At 38.0% G+C, this 13,511-nt stretch overlaps 1 protein-coding gene and 1 pseudogene across 2 annotated transcripts in view; both read right to left on the reverse strand.

Annotated features, from left to right (window-relative positions):
- NPEPPS (aminopeptidase puromycin sensitive) overlaps positions 1-13,511 on the reverse strand; it is a 93,586-nt gene that overhangs the window by 41,156 nt on the left and 38,919 nt on the right. The window lies entirely within an intron of this gene.
- Positions 3,098-3,647, reverse strand: LOC106980455 (ubiquitin-conjugating enzyme E2 variant 1-like; annotated as a pseudogene).

Genomic DNA, 13,511 nt, shown 5'->3' on the forward strand with positions numbered 1-13,511 from the left:
TGGATGTACAACCAACTGAGCCACCCAGGCATCCCTGTCCCAGACAAGATACTGCTTTCTACGTTGTAGTTTTACTCACGAACGTTCGAAAGATACAGCAAATTGCCAAGATTTCGGTGTTAAAATATATCAATGAAAGTTCTGTCCCCTAATCAAAGATAGGTAACAATTCCAACCAAAATACAGGTCATACTGGGGTGCCTGGGTGGTTCAGTCGGTTAAACATCCAGCTCTTGATTTCGGCTCAGGTCATCATCTCATGGTTGGTGGGTTCCAGCCCCACATTGTGCTCCATGCTGACAGTGCAGAGCCTGCTTGGGATTCTCTGTCTCCCTCTCTCTCTGTTCCTCCCCTGCTGGTTCTTGCTCTCTCAAAAATAAATAAAAAATTAAAAAAAATCAAATGTAAAATACAGGTCATACTTCCAATAAAATTCTTTGTTGTTGCATTTTACAGAAATACAGGTGAAAACAGATGCGTGGATTAAATTACAGCTTTGATTTACTCTCTACCAGTAGTAACAAAAGATTGCTTATTTGATACTTCAGAATGCTCAATTGACACTTGAGGGAAAAGAGGGAAAAGGTAGATCAACTTCAACCACATCACATTCCCAACATCAGAAGTCAGCCAAAGAGGTAGCCTTAATAAGCACATGAATAGATGCTCAACATCCTTCAACGTCAGGGAAATGCAAATCAAACCACAATGAAACACCACTTCACACCCACTAGGATGCCTAAAATCAAAAAGAGAGAAAATACTAAGTGTAAGGGAGGATGTAGAGAAATTAGAATCCTGGTACATTACTGGTGGGAATGTAAACCGGCGCGGCCGCTTTGGAAAACAGCCCAGCAGTTCCTCAAATAATTATTAAATAGAATAACCATAAGACCCAGCTCCCACTTCTAGGTATATATCCAAGAGAAATAAAAACATATGTCCACACAAAAACTTATATGCAAATGTTTGTAGTAGCATTATTCACAATAGCCAAAAAGTGGAAACAACCCTAATGTCCATCAAATGATGAACAGATAAAAATGTGGTATACAATGGAATACTGTTTGACAACAAAAAGAAATAAAGTGTTGCTATATATTACAGTAAGGATAAACCTTGAAAAATATTGTATTAAGTGAAAGAAACCAGACACAAAAGGCCACATATTTATAAGAAGTGTTCAGAATAGGCAAATCTATATAGAGACAGAAAGTAGATCAGGGGTTGCCTAGGGCTGGGAGTTTGAGGAGAAAGGGAAAGTGACTGCTTACAGGTACATTCTTAATGGGGTGATGAAAATGTTTAAAATTGATTCTGGTGATGGCTGTGCAATTCTGTGAGTATACTAAAAATTACTGAATTGTACACTTTAAATGAGTGAATTGTATGGTATGTGAATCCTACCTCAATAAAACTGTTATTAAAAGAGAGGGTAAAAAGACAGAGAGGTAGGCTTATCAGTCATGGACTTAAGTTTGATATGGGTAACAATGATTCAGATTTAATAACATTCTGTAAGCCAGGCAAGATGCCCACAATTCACTCCTTTTTATGAATCACCCTGATTGAATTTTCAATGTTTCTAATACTATTATGGTTCAAACATGTCTTTATAAAGCTAAATCTTCACAAAACCATTAAACTATAATTTCAGATTTTTTTTTAAGTTTATTTATTTTCAGAGAGGAAGGGAGCGCAGGGGTGGGGCAGAGAGAGAGAAGGAGAGATAGAATCCCAACAGGCTCCATGCTGTCAGCGCTGAGCCCCATGTGGCTCAATCCCATGAACTGTGAGATCATGACCTGAGATGAAATCAAGAGTCAAGGCTCAACCAACTGAGCCACGCAGATGCCCTACAATTTCAGATTTTAAAAGAACTTTAATCAAATATTTGTTTTAAAGATGAAGAAAATGAGATACATAAAAGTTAATGATTTGCCTAAGGTCACATAGTTGGACTAGAACTCAGTTCCCTTCCTACTGCCAAAATTGTTTCTACCGTCATAAACTAGCTCCTAAATTTGAAAAGAACTCATGACTTGGCATATATACAATACTGATGAAATCTTCACTGAAATGACTTGCTGGCAAAAACTCGAGATTTGCTCTAACTTGATTCCTATATATAGAATCATACTTCGCCTAGAGGAAAACCAAGAATCACCTTAATGCTTAAGAATGTACCCCTCTGGGGGTGCATGGATGGCTCAGTCGTTGAGCATCGGATTCTTGATTTCAGCTCAGGTCATGATCTCATGGTTCATGGGATCAAGCCCCACAGTGGGCTTCGTGTTGACCGTGCAGAGCCTACTTGGGATTCTTTCTCTCCTTACCTCTCAGACTCTCTCCTGCTCACTCTTTCTCTCTCAAAATAAATGAACTTAAAAAAAAAAAAAAAGAGTCACATGATCCACCAACTGAACGAGCTAGGTGTCCCAAGAATAGCAGTTTTTAAATTGAAACAAGTTTTGTGGGGCACCTGGGTGGCTCAGTTGGTTAAGTGTCCTACTTTGACTGAGGTCATGATCTCGCAGTTCATAGGTTCACGCCCCGTGTCAGGCTCTGTGCTGACAGCTCAGAGCCAGAAGCCTGCTTCGGATTCTATGCTTCCCTCTCTCTCTCTCTGCCCCTCTTTCTCACTCACTCTTTCTCTCTCAAAAAATTAATAAACATTAAAAAATTAAAAACAACAATCAAGTTTTATATTGCTGTATTCCATTCTAATACGGGCTTTCAAGTGTACATAGCAACTATATTACATGTGTAAAAAAAAGAATAAACCCTCCTCTAAAATTCTCTTCGAAAAAAAAGGGTAGTATGGGGTGCCTGTATGGGGTGGCTCAGTCCGTTGAGCACTGGACTTCTGCTCAGGTCATGATCTCTCAGTTCATGGGTTGGAGCCCCATGTTGGGCTCTGAGCTAACAGCTCAGAGCCTGAAGCCTCCTTCAGATTCTGTGTCTCTCTCTCTGCCTCTCCCCAGCTCATGCTCTGTCTCTCAAAAAAATAAATAAATAAAGGTTAGAAAAAAGAGTAGTAATCATATATTTGAATTCTTAAAAAGTCTCTTGTATTATGGGACACTCTTCCAGTCAGTCAGTCGAACTGGGGGAAGGGGGCTGTGGTTTTTCTTTTTGAATACTTGTTGTAACAGTGTCCTTCCAGTGGCTGAGGCAGTTTCGTTTTCTTTAGACATCATTAGGCGCTGAAGCTCTCACAGGACAACTTTGATGCTATATGAATTCTGCCATTTTGCTAACACTGATATGTCTCTTGGGTCCACCACTCCATTAGAACTCTTAACTCCATTCATATTAATTTTTATTACAAATCTTACAGATGGGGGTACTCCTGGGTATTTATATTCACATTTAATTTTAAGACTGCATATTTGATTTTCATAAATTGTCTAAGGCCATAATGGTTGCAATCTTATGTCACTAATACTAATTCTTTTTTCTTTTCTATTTTAAAGTAGGCTTCAGGCCCAGTGCAGAGCCCAGTGCAGGGCTTGAACTCACGACCCTGAGATTAAGACCTGAGCTGAGATCAAGAGTCAGATGCTTTACTGACTGGGCCACCCAGGCACCCCTAATACCTTTTTTAAATAAGCACATACCACTATGAGGGAGCCTACCGTTATCATTAAAGCCAATCTGTATTATCAGTGGATAACACAATTGGTAATTATAAGGTAACTCCTGCTTTACTTAATAAAATCTAGATGAGTTTTTCTTAATTGAAAATTTGTTAAATATGTTCATATATGCTAACAATCCTATATCTCAATTTAACCTTTTATTCAACCAGTACTATGCTACATAAATAATAGATATAAAAAATAAAGAATATATAAAATAGCTTCCTTCCTTTGTGAACCACAGGCTTCCTGTAGGTCTCACTGATTCTCTGATCTCTTGCATTCACAATGTGAACATAAAACATTATTTACATGCTGAAGTATCTCATATTTTTCTTGACTTTAAAAAATATTAGTAGTCATAAAAATCAAATCTATTTTTACTCAACACCCCAAAAGCAAATAATCTAATATAAAAATGGGCAGAAGAAAAAGAGGTTAGAGTGGGAGAGAGCCAAAGCATAAGAGACTCTTAAAAACTGAGAACTGAGGGTTGATGGGGGGTGGGGGGGGCGGGAGGGTGGGTGATGGGTATTGAAGAGGGCATCTTTTGAGATGAGCACTGGGTGTTGTATGGAAACCAATTTGACAATAAATTTCATATAGTGAAAAAAAATGGGCAGAAGACATGAATAGACATTTCTCCAAAGACATACAGATGGCCAACAGTCAGATGAAAAGATGCTTAACATCACTTGTCATTGGGGAAATGTAAATCCAAACTACCACGAGCTATCACCTCACACTGGTCAGAATGGCTAAAATCAAAAACCCAAGACAAGTATTGGCAAGGATCTGGAGAAAAAGGGACCCTCGTGTACTGCTGGTGGGAATGCAAACTGGTTCAGCCACTGTTGAAGACAGTAAGGAAGTTCCTCAAAAAGTTGAAAATATACCATATGATCCAGGAATTGCACTACTGGATATTTACCCAAAAAGTACAAAAACACTAACTCAAAGGGATACATACGCGCACCCCTATGTTTATCGCATTATTTACAATAGCCAAATTATGGAAGTAACCTACGTGTCCACTGACAGATAAATGGATAGAGATGTGGAATATATACATACAATGGATTATTATTATTCAGCCATAAAAAGGAATGAAATCTTGTCATTTGCAACAGTATGGATGGTGCTAGAGGGTATAATACTAAGGGAAATAAGGCAGTCACAGAAAGACAAATATGATCTCACTCATATGTGGAATTTAAGAAACAAAACAAATGAACAAAGAAAAAAAAAAAGAGACAAAGAGAGAAACCAAGAAACTGACTCTTAACGACAGAGAACAAACTGAACAAACCAGAGGGGAGGTGGGTGAGGGGGATGGGTGAAACAGGTGATGGGAGATTAAAGAGTACACTTATCAGGATGAACACCGAGTAATGTACAGAATTGTTGAATCACTATACTGTACACCTAAAATTAACATAATACTGTATGTTAACTATACCGGAATTAAACAAATTAAAAAATAAAAAATCAAGTCTATTTTAACATAGCACTAACCTCACAAAAGGTTGACCAAAATCTTAATCAACAGATACTAGAAGTATCAATTACATGAACTACCAAATGGAGCACTACAAAGCAGTGGGGAAAGGATAATGTTCTAGTAAGTAAGTCTAGTAAGTACTGAGTAGTCTAGTAAGTACTAAGGCACAATTCCCTTTGGGGGTTAGAAACCAAGCTGGACCTGGACTCATACCATACCTTAAGAAGTACATTATATAAATCAAAACAAAGCTTTTCAAAGGTAATATGGATGGGGGCACTTGGGTGGCTCAGTCCACTGACCATCTGACTCTTGGTTTTGGCTCAGGTCATGATCTCAGTTTGTGTGATTGAGCCCCATGGGGCTCTGCGCTGACAGCACAGAGCTTGCGATTCTGTCTCCTCATCTCTCTGCCCCTCCCCTGCTCATGCTCATGCTCTCACTCTCTCTAAAAATAAATAAGTAAACTTAAAAAAAAAAGATAATAGGGGCACCTAGGTGGCTCAGTTGGTTAAGTATCCGACTCTCGGTTTTGGATCAGGTCATGATCTCAGTTTTGGGTTCAAGACCTGCATCCAGCTCTGCACTGTCAGTGCAAAGCCTGCTTGGGATTTGCTCTCTCTCCCTCTCTCTGCACCTCCCCTGCTCGCTTGCGTGCTCTCTCTCAAAATAAATAAATATTTTTTTAAAAAGGTAATATGGGGGCGCCTGGGTGGCTCAGTCGGTTAAGCGTCCGACTTCGGCTCAGGTCATGATCTCACGGCTCGTGAGTTCGAGCCCCACGTCAGGCTCTGTGCTGACAGCTCAGAGCCTGGAGCCTGTTTCAGATTCTGTGTCTCCCTCTCTCTCTTTGACCCTCCCCCGTTCATGCTCTGTCTCTCTCTGTCTCAAAAGTAAATACACGTTAAAACAAATTTTTTTTAAATAAAAAATAAAAAGGTAATATGGATGATATCTTCATGATATTAGAATCGAAAAAGTTTTGTTTTTTTTTAAGACAAAAAGCAATAGTCACAAAGAAAAAGAAAAGGGGAGGGGGGTGGTGCCTGACTGGCTCAGTCAGTAGAGCATGCGATTCTTGATCTCAGGATTGTGAGTTCGAGTCCCACACTGGGTATAGAGATTATTTAAAAATAAAATCTTTAAAAAAGTTTAAAAAAAAAAATGATAAATTGTATTTCTCATGAAATAAGAATTTCTGTACATTAAGAGGCACCATTAAGAAAGTTAAGATGCAGGGAGGGGCATCTGGGTGGCTCAGTCAGTTAAGTACCTGACTCTTGATTTTGGCTCAGGTTATGATTACACGGTTCATGAGTTCAAACCCCGCATTGGGCTCTGCACTGACAGCATGGAGCTTGTTTGGGATTCACTCTCTCCCTCTCTCTCTGCCCCTCCCCTGCTCTCTCTCTCTCTCTCTCAAAAAAAAAAAAAAATTAAAAAAATTAAACTTAAGATGCAGAAGATATTTGTGACACATAAGTGGCAAAGAACTTACATCCAGAACATAAAAAGAACTCCTTTAAATTCCAAGAAAAAGACATAGAACTCAGAATAAAAATAGGCAAAATACTTTGACACAATAAAGGAAATATGTATGCCCAATATATATACAATAAGGGAACCAACTTCATTAAAATCAGGAAATGAAAATTAAATCCTCAGTCAGATACCATTACATACCTACCAGATTAGCTAACAGCAAGAAGTCTAAAAACACCAAGTGTTAATAAGAATGTGAAGCAGCTGGGGTGCCTGGCTGGCCGAATAGAAGAGCATGCAGCAGTGAATTCGTGAGGGTCATGAGTTCTAGCTCCACGTTATGTGTAGAGATTACTTAACTAAATAAACTTGAAAAAAAAAAAAAAAAAAAGACCGAAGACCGTGGAGCAGCTGGAACTCACTCTTGGAGGTAATGTAACTGACATACCTTGAAAATAATTACACCCTATAGCACAGAAACTCCACTCCAAGGCATATACTTGATGGCAAAGTATGCCTATGTGCACCAGGCTGAACATTAAGAAAATACATAGCAGGGCATCTGGGTGGCTCAGTCGGTTAAATGTCCGACTTCAGCTCAGGTCATGATCAATTTGTGAGTTCGAACCCCACATCCATTTCTGCACTGACAGCGTGGAGCCTGCTTCAGATCTTCTGTCTCCGTCTCTCTCTCTGTCCCTCCCCAGCTTGCTCTCTAAAATAAATAAACATTTCAAAAAAAAAAAAGTATGTAGCCACATTGTTCCCAATAGCCTCAAACTAAAACAATCCAGATGTCCATCAATGTCCTCCAATGGAAGAAAGGATAAATATATTTTGGTATGTTTCTATAATGGAATGCAGGGTAGTGACAAAAAAGAATAAACTCCATGGGAATGCAAGCTGGTGCAGCCACTCTGGAAAACAGTACGGAGGTTCCTCAAAAAACTAAAAATAGAACTACCCTATGACCCAGCAATTGCACTACTAGGCATTTATCCACGGGATATAGGTGTGCTGTTTCGAAGGGACACATGCACCCCCATGTTTATAGCAGCACTATCAACAATAGCTAAAGTATGGAAAGAGCCCAAATGTCCATCGATGGATGAATGGATAAAGAAAATGTGGTGTGTGTGTGTGTGTGTGTGTGTGTGTATATACATATATATATACGTATATATATATGTATACACACACACACACACATCAGAATCACAATCACACACACACACACACACACACACACACACACACAATGGAATATTACTCGGCAATCAAAAAGAATGAAATCCTGCCATTTGCAACTACATGGATGGAACTGAAAGGTATTATGCTAAGTGAAATTAGTCAGTCAGAGAAAGACAAAAATCATATGACTTCACTCATACGAGGACTTTAAGAGACAAAACAGATGAATATAAGGGAAGGGAAACAAAAATAATATAAAAACAGGGAGGGGGACAAAACAGAAGAGACTCATAAATATGGAGAACTGAGGGTTACTGGAGGGGTTGTGGGAGGGGGGATGGGCTAAATGGGTAAGGGGCATTAAGGAATCTACTCCTGAAATCATTGTTGAACTATATGGTAACTAATTTGGATGTAAATTTTAAAAAATAAAAAATAAAAAAATAAATAAAATAAAAAATAAAATTAAAAAAAAAGAATAAACTCCAGCTGTATACAACATGGGCAAATCTTAAAAACTTAATATTTGAGCAAAAGAAGCCATACAGTATTTTACTGTGTGATTCCATTTATATAAAGTACAAAAAACGTAAACTAAGCTGTATTATTCATGAACGTGTACTTATGTTGTCACACTATAAAGCAAAAGAAGAAAATCATTACTTTCAAAGTCAAAGTAAGGTAAGATGGGATGTGATCAGAAAGGGGCATGGTAATAGGTCTTTAGGATTATAGTACTAAGCTGTACAATTGCCATAGGCACTTTTTTGAGGTACAATATTTTTCACGATAAAAGATTTAAAAAATTTAAGGAAACGCAAGTCATACTAAAAACAGATGGGTGTCATCTATCCTAACTCCAAAACATTTCTTATAGTTGCTTTAAACACAACTAAACTAGTTCAGTAAAAACAGATTAAGAGAAAAAAATAGTTTACCCTATAGATGCTGAAAACATGATTAAACGTTCATCAGCCACTCTTGGTAAAAACTTAGTAAGTATAGATAAAGCTGTATCAGTTATGAGACTGTATTTCAGGAAAATCCAAGAGAATCAAGTGAAAAGAAATGATTTAAAAAATTCAGTAAGGTAAAACAAGATACAAAATTAACACAGAGTGGAGGTGCCTGGCTGACTCAGTCAGTAGAGCATGTGACTCTTGATCTCAGAGTCATGAATTCAAGCCCCACATTGGGCATAGAGTTTACATTAAAAAAAAATTAACACAGAGAAATCAAGAGCCATAACTAGAAGATATAACAAAAGACTTCATTCATAATAGCAACAAGAAGTATAAAACACCTAGGAATGCATATGGTAAGAAATGTGTAAAATCTTTTTTTTTCCTTGGGGGGGGTGCAAGTGAGCGAAGGGCAGGTGGGGGTGGGGGGGGAGGGAGAGAGAGAGAGAGGGAGAGAGAGGGAGAGAGAGAGAGAGGGAGAGAGAGGGAGAGAGAGGGAGAGACAGAAATGCAGCTCACCTGAAACGGGGCTTGTGCTCACCTGAAGTGGGACTCGAACTCATGAACCGTGAGATCATGACCTGAGCCAAAGTCAGATGCTTAACAAATGAGCCACCCAGGCACCCGAAATGTGTAAAATCTTTATGAAGATAATTTCAAACACTACTCAGAGACACAAAAGACAAACAATGGAAAGGTAAATAATAATCTTAGGGATAAATCTCATTGTTATTGTCTTTAGGTTACATATCATATGATCCCAATAAAAATACCAATAGTTTTTCTTTTTTAATGGGACAATCTGACACTGATATTCATATGTAAAAATAAATAAGAAACTCGATGAATTCAGAACAAGGAATGTAATGAGAGGACCTGTTATATAGCTATTAAAACATATTACAAAATTACAGTAATTGTGAGTATGGAACTACACTTAGCAATACAGAATATTCAAAAAGTAAAAAGGAGAATCAAATACATATGATTTAACATACAATAAAGGTGGCATTTTGAATATGAGGGAAAAGATGGATTATTCCATAAAAGATGTTGTGGCAAAAATTTAAGTTGGAGGGGCGCCTGAGTGGCGCAGTCGGTTAAGCGTCCGACTTCAGCCAGGTCACGATCTCGCGGTCCGTGAGTTCGAGCCCCGCGTCGGGCTCTGGGCTGATGGCTCAGAGCCTGGAGCCTGTTTCCGATTCTGTGTCTCCCTCTCTCTCTGCCCCTCGCCCGTTCATGCTCTGTCTTTCTCTGTCCCAAAAATAAATAAACGTTGAAAAAAAAAATTTAAAAAAAAATTTAAGTTGGATTCATACCTTATATCTAATATGAAAATAAATTCCAAGTGGAAGAAAGACTTATGTTTAAAACCAGAACTATAAAAATACTGCCTTTTACAAATAACCAATGCCTGGAAAAACCTTTCTAAACATGCCTTAAAATCTAGAAGTCATAGGGGCACCTAGGTGGCTCAGTTGGTTAAGGGGCCAACTCTTGGTTTCAGCTCAGGTCATGATCTCACGGTTGTGGGATCGAGCCCCACACTGGGCTCCGCACTGAGCATGAAGCCTGCTTGGAATTCTCTCTTCCTCTCCTTTTGCCCCTCTTCCTGACTCACACACACACACTCTCTCTCTCTCTCACTGATAGAAAAAGGGTTACTCTCCCTTAGATTTAGTATTGATTTTTTAAAAAAATCAGTAAAAAAGGACAGCATCCGATTAAAAATGGGCAATGATATGAACAGGCACATCACAGAAAATTCAAACAAGAATTGTTTTAATTGTTTGTTTATTTTGAGATAGAGAGAAAGCATGAGCAGGGGAGGGCAGAGAGAGTGAAAGAGAGAGGCTCCCAAACAGGCTCCATGCAGTCACTGCAGAGCCTGATACATGACCATGAAATCATGATCTGAGTTGAAATCAAGAGTGCCCCGAATATGAATGGTTTTTAAAATATACAGATTCTTAATTTGATAATATAAAGAAATACAAAGTAAAGGTATTATAAGATTACCTTTTACCTATCAGATTACCAAAGATAAAAAAATTTGAGATGATACGGTACTGAATAGAGTGTTTGATTAACAAGTTTCTGGATATTAGTATAGTCTCTATAAAGTGCAATTTGACAATATCAATCAACATTACAAATATATATACCTTCTGAACCAATAATTCAACTTCCAGGAATTTATCCCAAATACCTTCTCATATATGCAAAATGATGTGTGATATATACAATACTATTCACTGCAGCATAGAATTCCATTTAAATATCCATCAGCAGTGGACTGGCTTAATGAATTATGATAAATTCATTTCACGGAATACTAATTAACCATTAAAAAATGAGGAAGCTTTTTATGTACTGATTTATAACAAGCCCCAAAATAAGCAAAGTTCAGTTTTTCATGAAATACTCCTTTTGTATTAAAAAGTAAGTTTCTGGGGCGCCTGGGTGGCTCATCTGACTTCGGCTCAGGTCATGATCTCACAGTTCGCAAGTTCAAGCCATGCATTGGGCTCTGTGCTGACAACTCAGAGCCTGGAGCCTGCTTCAGATTCTGTGTCTCTCTCTCTCTCTCTCTCTCTCTCTCTCTCTCTCTCTGCCCTTCCCCCACTTGCACATGCTCTCTCTCAAAAATAATAAACATGAAAAAAATTTTAAGTTTTCAATTAACTAAAGTTGGTGTTTCACCAGGAAAATTCAGCAGAAGCAAGAAGTATTAAGTTTAGGACAAAAGCATCTCTTCTCCGCTCCATTTAACTTTTTCATGTTAGCCCTCTATATATGCCCTCTCTGTCTGCATCAAAAAACTCTTCCTATATTAATATTTGAGCATGAACATCAGGCACTAAAAGGTAAAACATTAGTTGAACTATGCAACACTTTTTTCCTCTTTATGTTTAAACATGATGAAATTTAATCACAGGAAAGGAAGTACAAAGAAAGAAATACAAGAGAGTATACTCAGAAAGCCACATTTTTAAAATGATTGAAATAGAAAAAAAAATACATAAAGTCAGCCAAAATTGTTATAGCTTACATCATCTACACAAGCTTCGAGTGGATTCTGTTCTCGTATTATACTGAGATACAAATATACAATCTTCTAAAAATGCCAGTAACAGAAGTTCAATTCAACTGTAATTCAAAAGTTCCTTTATAAATGGTCATTTGGAGACATTTTCCAAAACAAGACATGCAGATGGCCAAGAGACACATGAAAAGATGCTCAACATCACTCATCATCAGGGAAATACAAATCAGAACTACAATGAGGTATCATTTCACACTAATCAAAATGGCTAAAATTAACAACAAAAGAAACAACAGGTGTTGGCAAGGATGCAGAGAAAGGGGAATCCTCTTACATTGTTGGTGGGAACGCAAACTGGTGCAGCCAGTCTGGAAAACAGTACCGCAGTTCCTCAAAAAGTTAAAAATAGAACTATCCTATGACCCAGCAATTGCACTAGGGAGGTATTTACCCAAAGGATACAAAAATACTAATTTGAAGGGATACATGCACCCTGATGTTTACAGCAGCATTACCAACAAGAGCCAAAGTATGGAAAGAGTCCACATGTCTGTCCATTGACTGATGAATGGACAAAGATGTGGGGTATACACACATCTGTCTGTCTGTCTGTCTGTCTTCTCTCTCTCACACACACACACACACACACACACACACACACACACACACTATGGAATATTACTCAACCATAAAAAAGAATGAAATCTTGCTATTTGCATCAATGTGGATGGAGCTAGACAGGATTATGTTAAGTGAAATAAGTCAGTCAGAGAAAGACAAATACTCATATGTGGAATTTAAAACACAGTGGGAGGAAAAAAAGAGAGGGAAACCAAGAAACAGACTCTTAACTATAGAGAAAAAACTGATAGTTACTATAGGGGAGGTGGGTGGGGGATGGGTTAAATAGGTGATGGGGATTATGGAGGGCACTTGTTCTGATGAGCACTAGGCATTGTATGTAAAACGAAATTCTATACCTAAAACTAATATTATACTGTATGTTAGCTAACTGGAATTTAGATAAAAACTTTAAAAAATAAAAATAAATTAATGGTCTATTTGGAACTCAGAATATCATTTCTTCCAAGCCACATCTGTATGTAACCTAATTAGGCAACCTAATCCACATAACTCTAGATAACCCACATATGCCTATACATTTCAATACTAAATCAAATGTGATTAAGTTTTGTTTTGTTTATTCAGATGGCAACCTATCGACCATAGTGTTTCTGTGGTTTCAGAAAGCAGTTCATGGTGCAATGAAAAAGAATTCAAAGTTCAACAGACGCTTCCAATAGCCACCTGCTACTTGCAACATACCTTGTTTTTTCGTAAAAACCAAAATGGTTTTGCACTGGGAAAAAAAAAAAAACACACCATTCTGGAGGAATTACAGGGGAACCTACAGAGAACATGGAACCAAGAACTCAGAGAGTGTGAGGGGAGCGCTGTTGTCAAAAAAATAATAGCCTAGAACTGACTTTGTAAGGGTAACAATGGAAGGAGGAAGACAGTGGAATAAAATAGCCAATGTACTGAAAGAAAATAACTGCCAATCTAGAATTTTACGGCAAGGAAAAGTAATTCTTCAAAAATGAATGCTATGAAGGTGGGGGGTGACGCTTGGGTGGCTCAGTCAGTGGAGCATCCAACTCTGATTTCAACTCAGGTCATGGTCCCAG

Source organism: Acinonyx jubatus, chromosome E1 (assembly GCF_027475565.1).
Source record: "Acinonyx jubatus isolate Ajub_Pintada_27869175 chromosome E1, VMU_Ajub_asm_v1.0, whole genome shotgun sequence".
NCBI classification, from domain to species: domain Eukaryota; kingdom Metazoa; phylum Chordata; class Mammalia; order Carnivora; family Felidae; genus Acinonyx; species Acinonyx jubatus.